We start from the raw sequence: 11,301 nt of genomic DNA, 5'->3' as shown, positions 1-11,301 counted from the left end.
TAAAAATAAATAAATAGAGGTATTCTTTTATCCGTTTACATATAGAGGTTATAGACTGACCCATGAAAAAATAGAGAAACTAAAAATCAAGCCAAAAAGAAATTGTTTTATCATATACTTATAAGTGAAATATTGAGAAATACTGATGAAATAAAATGCGTATTTTCAATTTTAGTATTTTCACTGTAAAAAGCTATTTTTCACTGCAGTGAAATATATTTTCCGTATTTTCACTGTTGTCTTGCCGGACTACTTTCTCCTAAATTTAGACAATACACATAATTTAAGGAGAATTCTTTCAAATTGTAATGTCAAAAAAAAAGAAGAGAAATCTATATGATAAACAGACAATTCAAGTTTTTTTTCCTATAAATACAGGATTTATTATCATCTTGTGGTATGGAAATTATCATATTTCATTCATGGCCACCGCCACTCATAAAATAATTATTGTCTTGCCACTAGATGAAAATAAATCCTGTATTTATAGAAAACACTTGAATATCCTCCATGAATTAGGTCATAATATGTTCAAAAGCAACTAGGCATAAAATCGTATGTATTAGATATCTAGATGTATATTAATAATGATAATTCAATAAGCATGAACCGAATGTTCATTTTTTTCTTGTGTGCGACAAATTAAGAATAATTTAAATATCGATAGAATTATACATCCAATTTGTCGTTAGATAAATCATCAAAGGGTGATAATAAGACAACAACTTAATACATGTAAATGTGAACATAATATTACCATTCACAAACGCATTCGTTTTCTGATGAAAACGTGACTTAAACAAACCCTGTTTCGATGAAAGCGAGGCTACGCAAACTTAGAGCTGAAAACGAGGCGAGAGTAAGAAAACGTCACAAACGTATCTATGAAACAGTGAAAATGAGGCTAAAGAAAAAAACGTCCCAAACGCAACCGTGTAAGACGAAAACGAGGCAACAATAAGAAAACGTCACAAACGTAACCATGCCAGTTTTAAAACGAGGCTACAATATCAAAACGTCAAAAACGTGAGCATGTTTCAATTACAATAAAAACGAGGCTACAATAGGAAAACGTCACAAACGTATATATGTAACATTGAAAATGAACAGAACAGAACAGAACATAATTTTATTTAGGATTTGTACTTAGTACATCATCACTGCAATATAAATACACACATTGTAAATATGTCACGTTTCTATTTAACAAGCAATAAAGGATTTAATATATAATATTGAATTCCATGTAAAGTTGGAGAATGAACAATTCTGGATTAAAAATTAAGAGGTTATTATCATCACTTGTAATATAATTTCCTAAGCAGAGTATAAACATATTTGATACAACAAATCAATTGAAATTTGAGTATAAATTTGTAACAAATATAGAATTTAAGTGTTAGTACTAACAAAAGTGTTCCTGATTTTAATTGATTCTCTCAGATATTTAGCTAGATTCATTAGTATAATTTTATTATTAGAAGAAATCAGCTCAATAAATTTACACATTGATGGTCTTTTGTAATAATATTGTTTCACATATTTTTTCCTTATGTCTACATAGCATGGGCATATCAAAACAAAATGGTATTCATCTTCCAAATCCATAGTATTACAAAATAAACAATATCTTTCACTCCTTGGGATTCTATTTTGCCCATATCTACCCGTTTGTACCCCTAGTGTATGTGCAGACATTCTAATTCTTGTGATGTAAAATCTAAGATTCTTAGGCAATATGTTAAGGTAGTTTTCGTATGAAAATAATTCTTTACAATTTTTATACAGTTCTAAAACAGAATTATTTTCTAAAGATGAATGCCATGTTTGTATATAATTATCAATAATTCTTTGTTTAAATAATTTTGGAAATGATTTACTATCTACAATATTATTTTCAAAAAAGTATTCGGATAAACCATACATATTTAGCATTTCTTTGACATTTGACACCCAGTTCTTTTTACCTTTGTAACAATCAGATAAACTTAATTCATATATTTTCCGTAAAATTATGTTGTCAGTATTTATCAATTTGCACCAAAATTTAATTATTCTTACATATCTATTTATATACAATGGATAGCGGCCGAGTTCGCCGTATATACTGACATTGCTTGTATTGGCTCTAACATTTAAAATTCTTTTGCAAAATTTTAAGTGAATACGCTCAATATCTTTTGATTTGCTATAACCCCATACTTCTGATGCATATGATATGATTAAGCCTACAAAAGAATCAAATAATTGACATAATAATTTGGGTTTTAAATCCATGTCTTTACAATTTATCAATAATGTGTTCATTGCTTTTAAAGCTTTACCGGTTAAATGTTCATTGTTAAGAGAAAAATTGCCTGTATAGCTGAACACTGTACCTAGGTAGTTAAAGTGATCTACTACTTCTATTGGCTGACCGTTATACGTCCATTTTTCGTTGATAAAAATACGCCCTCTTTTTCTAAAAACAACAATTTTAGTTTTCATGGTATTGACCTCTACTGTAATCCCCATTTAAAACAATATGAATACAAATTGTAAATCTTCAGGAGTTTTACCTACAATGGCCATATCGTCAGCAAAAAGCAATAAAATCAAAACAATATCATCAATCAATAATCCTGAGTTTAAGTTATCTTGTAAATATAATTCAAGGTCTTCTACGAATAGGGAGAACATTAATGGCGAAGTTACCTCCCCTTGACGTAGTCCAACAGCATACTGGAAAAAATCTGAATATGTGTTACAACATCTTACACATGATTTTACTTTGTCATACATATTTTAATGATTCGTAATATTTTTCCTTGTACACCACATTTATACAGTTTCATCCATAATGAATTTCTACAAATACTATCAAAACAAGATTTCAAATCAATAAACCCTACATATAAACGTTTATTATCATTTAAATAATGTTGTATTAAAGAATGTAGAATAAAAATTGCATCAACAGTTGATCTCCCCTTTCTAAAGCCAAATTGGCAATCAGAAATAACCGAATATTTATCACAAAATATTTCAGCTCTATTAGTTAATATAGAAGTAAAAAGCTTGGACATACAGCTGACTAAAGTTATTCCCCTATAATATTGTTAACTAATTTCGGATCGCCTTTTTTATATACGGGCACAATTATACCCTCCGTCCATTTGTCTGGATAAAACCCAGAGTCTAAAATGACATTAAAAATATCACACAAATGGTAACAAATAATATCAATAGACTCAATAAAATATTCGTTTAAAAGACAGTCTGAGCCTACAGCTTTATTTGACTTAAGTGTTTTTACAGCTTTTTTAATTTCTTCACATGTGATAGGTACAATCATCACAGTTAAAATCGTGCTCATTACAAAAGTCATTACACTCATTATTGTTGGAACTGAATTTATCATTAGATAAATTTTCAAAAAACAATTTAAACTCTTCAAGAGTAATGTCTTTAGAAACATTAGCCTTTTTCTTTTTAAATTGTCCCCAAAACTGTTTGGGTTTACAAAATCTTAAACGTTCAATTTCAGAATATTTTTTGGACATAAAAGTTTTCTTTTTCTTTCGGATTAAATTTTTATATTCTTTCTTACATTGACACAAATATTCCCTACTTGCTGGGGTTTTACATATATAAAACGACTTTAAGGCATCTACATATATATTCTTTGAATTTCTTCATTCGGCGTCAAACCAATCAGCATCCTTTAAACACTGACTATCTGAAAATTTAACATGCATTTTATTTGTATATGTTCTTGAAAAAAGAGGGTCTGCAACTTCCCTTATTAAACAGGTAAAATTATTTATAGTGCTGTTTACGGCCTGTCGATCACTGGTATTTATCTCTGTAGTCAGTTGATTTAGATTAGGTAATATGCCGATCAAACCTGCCCTAAAGGTATCCCTTAGGTTCGAATCCCATTTATATCTTATATCAACTTTCTCCTGTTGTACAGGTATACGATACTTAGTATGTAATGAAAATTCTATAGGGGCGTGGTCGCTTAACTCGTTAACTTGCTGAACACAAAAATGATTGATATTTGTGAAATTTTTCTCATTGGTTAAAACATAATCTATAGCAGAAGCACCGTTTTGAGAGACATATGTATACATTCCAACATTATTATCCTTATATAATCTACGGGAAGAAGATGTTACAAACGTAACTATGTTACGATAATAACAAGAAAACAACAAGAAAACTTCACAAACGGCATGTTACAATGCAAACGAGACTACAATGACAAAACGTAACAAATGTACTAGAATCTATTAGACTTTAACAAAACGCGTAACAAACATATCTATGTAACGATGAAAACGAAACTTATAAGAAAAATATAATCTATTCCATTCGCTTTAGTATAGTTGGCTCAGAAAGTAGTCCAAAAAACCGCACTGACATACTCGTATGTTAACATTTTCGAAATGAATAATTTTGCGATTTATGTCGCTGCCTCCAAACTGACAGAGGTCCAAACAGGAATTTTTCTACCACATATTAAAATTACATTAAAATCACTTTCAAGTTTTTTGTTTGCATCTGCGTGATGACATCATCTGTATACTTGGACATGACAAAAGTTCCAATAAAAATGATGATAAAATTTATCATATCTTTACAACGTGCTTCTATTTGTGCATTTTATCTATGGTCTTATATTTAAAGTCAAAGTGTTAAAAAATTGTTACGTTTTGACAAGATTCTTGTCATTAAGCATATTGCAGATGTGATATATGTGACGAACGAACAACTCTGCTTCGAAATAATTTAGAAACATCAAAAATGAAACCACGGTGAAGTTAAAATGAGACTACGATACATTAAGTTAACAAATGTATCAGTGTTACGAGGAAAAAGATGATAAAACATATAAGGGAGAATATGAGACAATAATTTAATGTCATAAACGTGTTCGTGTTCATGTAAATCAGGAAATAGAGTAACCATTCACAAACGTGTCCTTGTTTCGATCAAAACGAGAATATACATGTAATTAGAAAATGTCACAAACGTAACGATATTGCAATACAAACGAGGCAACGTAAAGGAAACGTGACAAACGTAATTATGAAAACGAGGCTACAGTAAAGAAACGTCACAAACGAATCCATGTAATAGTGAAAACGTGCTTTACAGGGAGAAAACGTCATAAACGTTACCATGTTACGATGAGAACGAGGCTACAGAAGGTAAACATCACAAACGTAACCATAACGAGGCTACAGTAAAGAAACGTCACAAACGTAACCATGTAACAATGAAACCGAGGCTACAGTAAAGAAACGTCACAAACGTAACCATGTAACAATGAAAACGAGGCTACAGTAAAGAAACGTCACAAACGTAACCACGTAACAATGAAAACGAGGCTACAGTAAAGAAACGTCACAAACGTAACCATGTAACAATGAAAATGAGGCTACAGTAAAGAAACGTCACAAACGTAACCATGTAACAATGGAAACGAGGCTACAGTAACGAACGTCACAAACGTAACCATGTAACAATGAAAACGAGGCTACAGTAAAGAAACGTCACAAACGTAACCATGTAACAATGAAAACGAGGCAACAGTAAAGAAACGTCACAAACGTTACCATGTAACAATGAAAATGAGGCTACAGTAAAGAAACGTCACAAACGTAACCATGTAACAATGGAAACGAGGCTACAGTAACGAACGTCACAAACGTAACCATGTAGCAATGAAAACGAAGCAACAGTAAGGAAACGTCACAAACGTATCCGCGTTACAGTGAAAACGAGGCTACAGTAAGGAAACGCCACAAACGTATCCGCGTTACAGTGAAAACGAGGCTACAGTAAGGAAACGTCACAAACGTATCCGCGTTACAGTGAAAACGAAGCAACAGTAAGGAAACGTCACAAACGTATCCGCGTTACAGTGAAAACGAGGCAACAGTAAGGAAACGTCACAAACGTATCCGCGTTACAGTTAAACGCAGGAAAAGAGACTATAGTAACCCTATTATAATGAAAACGAGGCTACAATAAAGAAATGTGACACTGAAAACCAGGCTGCAATAAGGAAAACTTTACAAAAGTATTTCATGTAATGGTAAAACAAGGCAAATGTATCATTATAAAAATGAAAATGATACTTCATTATGGAAACGCCACAAACGAAACCATGTTGAAGTAAAAATGAAGCTACAATATCAAACCATTACAAAAGTACCATGTAACGGAGAAAAAAACGAGGCTTAAACAAAGCGCAGTATAATATGAGAAATTGGACACAGTACTTCGGATATCAAAATATTGTTGTATCCCCTGTCGTATAACGGAGAGAGAACACACTGATGTTTCACATTTTATTACTCAATACATAAGTATATATCTGCTCTGGACAAATACCAAATTCGAATTACCTAGACTGGGCTATTCGACCACTATTTATAATGACAGCTATTAACATAAAATGTTAAGATATAGTTCCCCCTTAGCATTAACAAGCAGTTTGCTCAGTTATGTCAAATAATATAACAAATATACATGTATATCCAAATGTTTTTGTTGATGCATTTTGTGAGAAAGACATCCTCAAAGAGAAAGTTTGATCTAACACCTGGTCCGTGGTTGAGAACCAAATCCATCCCTTTTATCAAAAACCGTTTCTATGGCCATACAAGGTTTTTGCCATAGACCGCGAAATACAACTTTTGTTTGCTTACTAGGATATGTTTTCATGTGTAAATGGTATAAACTTTAAATGTTTTAACACTCACTTTTTGTTTCAGTTCCATCTGTTACTTTCCTACCAAGTGCGACATTTAGCGTCAAGGGGTTGCGACATTTAGCGACAATCGATTTTTGTGCGACATATAGCGGCAACGTTGCGACATTTAGCGGTAGCCGATTGCGACATATAGCGTTGATTGCGACATATAGCGTCAGCGTTGCGACATTTAGAGTTAGTTGCGACATATAGCGGCGTTGCGACATATAGCGTTGCTACAAGCATTAAAGATATTTATACACAGAATATTGCACACAAATTTAAGCTGTTTAATTTCTTTAAAAAAAAGTCATAAAAGTGTGACAACTGACCGAGTTCTTGGTACCGTGTCATGGGTCCGCACCGAAAATTGTGGCACTGTATACATTAGCGCTAGACTTGCACCGCATCATGATGATTATCCTTATGGTGAATAATCTTATTTGTATTTATTTATTGTTGCCCATCTGGGCGAGGCGTGCGGCGTGCTGTCGCGATGTCACATTGTCGCTCGGTTCAAATCAAAGGATTGGCTTATAAGCCAAGTGACAGGGCGACATCGCGCCGCACGACAACGCGTAGTTTGGCGTGCTTCGCTAGAGACAGGACGACAAGACGAGATCGCAACAACGCCGTTTGGCGCTTTGTCGTGTTGTCGCTAGCGACAAGACGAAAACGCGATAACAATACAACGCAACGCGCAATGTACCAAATCAGCCACCATATCTTACAGACGTATGAAGACACTTTTTGAATAGCTCTGCTGGGAGTATAGTCGTGTAATAAATACAGAGAGGATCTCAATCAAATAGTTGCCACTTTTCTTAAATTCAGTAACATGAGTAAGTTTCGTGCCAAGTCAATTTGTTAAGTAACTAAAATTCAAATGTAAAAAAGAAATACTATTTTAGAAATATGAGCTTTGGCTTGCTTGTGTGTTGTATTAACGAATTTGAGAGTAAAAGTTCAGTGACTGATATCAGCAAAAATTATGCAATTCCCGAGTCCACAGAAAAGTTTAACTTCACAACAGACATAAAATGCAATTGCTACGAAAGCACAGAATTTTAATAAGAAATTATCTTTAAAAAAAAAACACTAAAGATGTCCAGATTGCTTCCAGGCCCAGGTAATCCACTGCCCCAATCGCTTAGGCTAACCGGTAACCAAACATTTACCTTTTCTTGTAAATCCTGCAATAAAAAATAACAATACCCCCCCCCCCAAAAAAAAAAAAATAAACACAAACGGTTAAACACATTTTAAAGTACATGTATGCAGTATTACCGCGCAAAAACAAGCGTTAGTGCTCGCCAATTTTTTTAAGCAAATCTTATTTACGAAGAACACCCAATATGCACTCTAACCTATACGTGTCATGGTTCTGCATGATGCGGTACCATGTTTATCAAAGTTTTCTTGATTTTACAACATTATTTTGCATTATTTGTGTAAAATTTGTATCTTATCAGCTCGTGTCAATGCTTTCTGTGATCATGTGACATCTGATACATCTTCCGACAACTTTACTTTCGGAAAACGATGAAAAATGTTCGCATCAAGAACACAAATGTTTCACATGTATAAAAGTGTTTTCATCAGTTTCTGGTTATAACAGCTAAATAGTGTTGCAAACGTTGCAGGCTCGGTTTGATTGAGCCTGTTCATGGAGCAAGTTATCGCCAACGCCCCCTAGCACCGACTTAAGCAGAATTAAACATTTAACGTGAACTGGTAAAATTTAGAATTTTGAAACATCCGCAGATGTGTTCATATGGCGGTTATCATGGAACCTTCAATGTGACACGTTAGTGCCATTCCATGAAAAACGGCATATCGTCCCCAAGTAAAAAAAATGCATGTGCCCTAAACGAGAAAACAATGGGCGGAACTAAATAAAACGGAATTTTGAAAGGGTATCTGAGGTTATAAAGCCTGCATATCACAGATATGACGTCAAAACACAAATTTCAAAAAGCAGGCCACATATCCTAAGGGTGATTAAACATTATTCAAGTTAGGAATAATGGAACCACCCAACAAGAAAGATGCCGAATAGAAAAAACTAAAAAAACAAAAGCACAACAATTATGTCGTGCCGAACGATCTTTAAGGATCGGAAATATAACATCCCTGATTGAATGTACTGGGCGACTTTTTACGACCTCCACGCGGCAAAAACAACGCTGGTTAATTCCGATAACGAACGAGACTCTAGCCTACTAAATCAAAGAGGGTACCGATATGGAAATGCACCGTGTATCTGAAATGTAGGAAAGATTTGTATAGATTTAAATACTAATAATGCAGTATGATACGTGCATCTATTTTCAAAGGTTAAACAATTTAAGCTGTAAAGATGGCGCTTTAACTGGTTTACACAATATTATCTTTGCCGCACATTTCTGCACTTTAGTTTTTCAAATTCAGTTTTATTACATGTACTCCATATTATACAACAGTAATCAAAACAGGGTAAATATAGGCATTGTAAATCATTTCTTTCATTTCCGCGGATAAAGAGTACGATATACGCTTTAACAGAGCAATTCATTTTTGTAATTTATTACAGACGTCGATTTATTTGAACATTCGATTTTAAGTTTTCATTTAAGTAAATTCCTTATAATTTCTGTGATTTCGTTTGACTTAGGCATGTTCCTTCTATATTTATATCTAATGAAGGTTTGGATTTAAATTTATTTTCTAACCCAATTACCATACATTTGGCTTCCTATATGCAGCGTAGGCAAGTGCCCACACTTTTTCTCAGAATTGAAAAAACGAATGCAAAAATGCATTAAAAATGTTGGGTAAGAGCGACATATGTGTAGGTCCTAATATGTATGAAATTAGCAATAATCTTATTTGAAAAAAAAGTGTTTATATTACAATTAAAGTCCGTGTTATTTTATAACGAACATGTTGCCGTTTCATAAAGTTGTTCTGTTAAGAACTGTTGCGCTAACAAAAATTAGCAGGTATAGATGACGTTGTTGACTACATAAAAGTTTTGGGTCCACTGAATTCAAAATGTAGATATTGCAAATATGATGACCAGGATCCACCATACCAAGATTGCGGTAGTGCTTGTGTTGATGAGGAAACGAAGCGATGAAGTCCAGACATCTTGCCTGTCATTTCTTTTTCCCTTTAGGAATGTATGATTGAAACTGCAACCCCGTCTAAACAAGTTTCACAAAGTAGATTTAGAATAAATTTGAAACTTGAAACAAACACTGTGTTAATATATAAAATTTTAAGATTGTGTCTTGCCTAGATATATAAGTAAAATTGCTTATATACACAGCGAAAGCTGTATTAGCGAAGTAGTAGTGTCGTATGCTTTTAGAACTTGCCGTGCAAATTCGATCCTCCGTCACGACCAACCAATTTCATTGTTTTTTTATTATTTATTATTTTGGAAAGTACTGCAGCGAAATGATTTATTGTAATTTCAAATACAAAATTCGTATATAAATAGTTTTTCGAAGTTCTTTTGTTGACACTGCGTTCAAAATGACTATCTGTTTTATTTTAGTAGGTACTATAAGCTTTTTGTTTATCTTTCATACATGTGATTTGCTTCACTTAAACATTTAACATATGGAAGCTTAATATGCTATTGAGTAATGACATTCGAAGCTCTTTGAGCGTCAATTTATATTTAGTCATAGGTCTGTATATACTTAACTGTGAGTTCCTTTGTTGGGTGCTTTATAACGATTGCACTGTGTACATGTGTAGCTAGGTGTCGTTGGCGATAAGGTTAGTAAATTTCGCTTTCCTTTGTTGCTCTTTTCATTGGTTTGTAATTATGTATTTAGACAAACCTATAAATTTATCACTTTGAGTAATTTAGGACTTCTTGTAAACATACCCCCTGCCCCAACACTAGTGCCCACACAGTGTTTTCTTAAAAGGGACGCCTCTGCCTTTTCTACATCTTGAAAATAAATGCCTTACAATCGAGTTTAAATTAATAAAAGATTTAACACCGAGTGTAGGACAAAGCCCCCCCCCCCCCCCATCTAAAAATGACATGGTGAACAAGAGCCCCCCCCCCTTGAAATATACAGGTAGGACAAAGCCCCCATCAAAAATACAGGTAGGCCAAAAGCCCCCATCAAAATACAGGCAGGGCAAAAGCCCCCCCCCCCTCCCCCACCCCCGACCAGACTGACTACTATATTTTTTCACACGCCCAGGTGCCCAAATTCATGAAGGTTCACACTAACTTTTAAATAAAAATGAAAGAATTTGTTTTAATGTTTATTTATAATGTACATATTGAAGTGATAACAACGTATATGAAAACACATTAAAATAACACATGCACGCGATACTAAATTCATAGCTTTTTATATCAGTTATTCCTCTTACAAAACAGTCTGAGATTAGTAATGGTTAATCACTTTATTTTGTGAAGGGATCAATATCCTTAGCACTATATGTGATGTCCATACAATATTCTTAATATTCTTTAAACGCATGAATATTGAAAGATAGCATCACGGATTTATGTAATAGAAATCCGTGATAGCATATACTCGTAC

This window comes from Ruditapes philippinarum, unplaced genomic scaffold (genome assembly GCF_026571515.1).
Source record: "Ruditapes philippinarum isolate M1 unplaced genomic scaffold, ASM2657151v2 ctg16701_1_1_1_1, whole genome shotgun sequence".
In the NCBI taxonomy this organism is placed as follows: domain Eukaryota; kingdom Metazoa; phylum Mollusca; class Bivalvia; order Venerida; family Veneridae; genus Ruditapes; species Ruditapes philippinarum.
Note: the sequence above shows the minus strand (reverse complement) of the source record.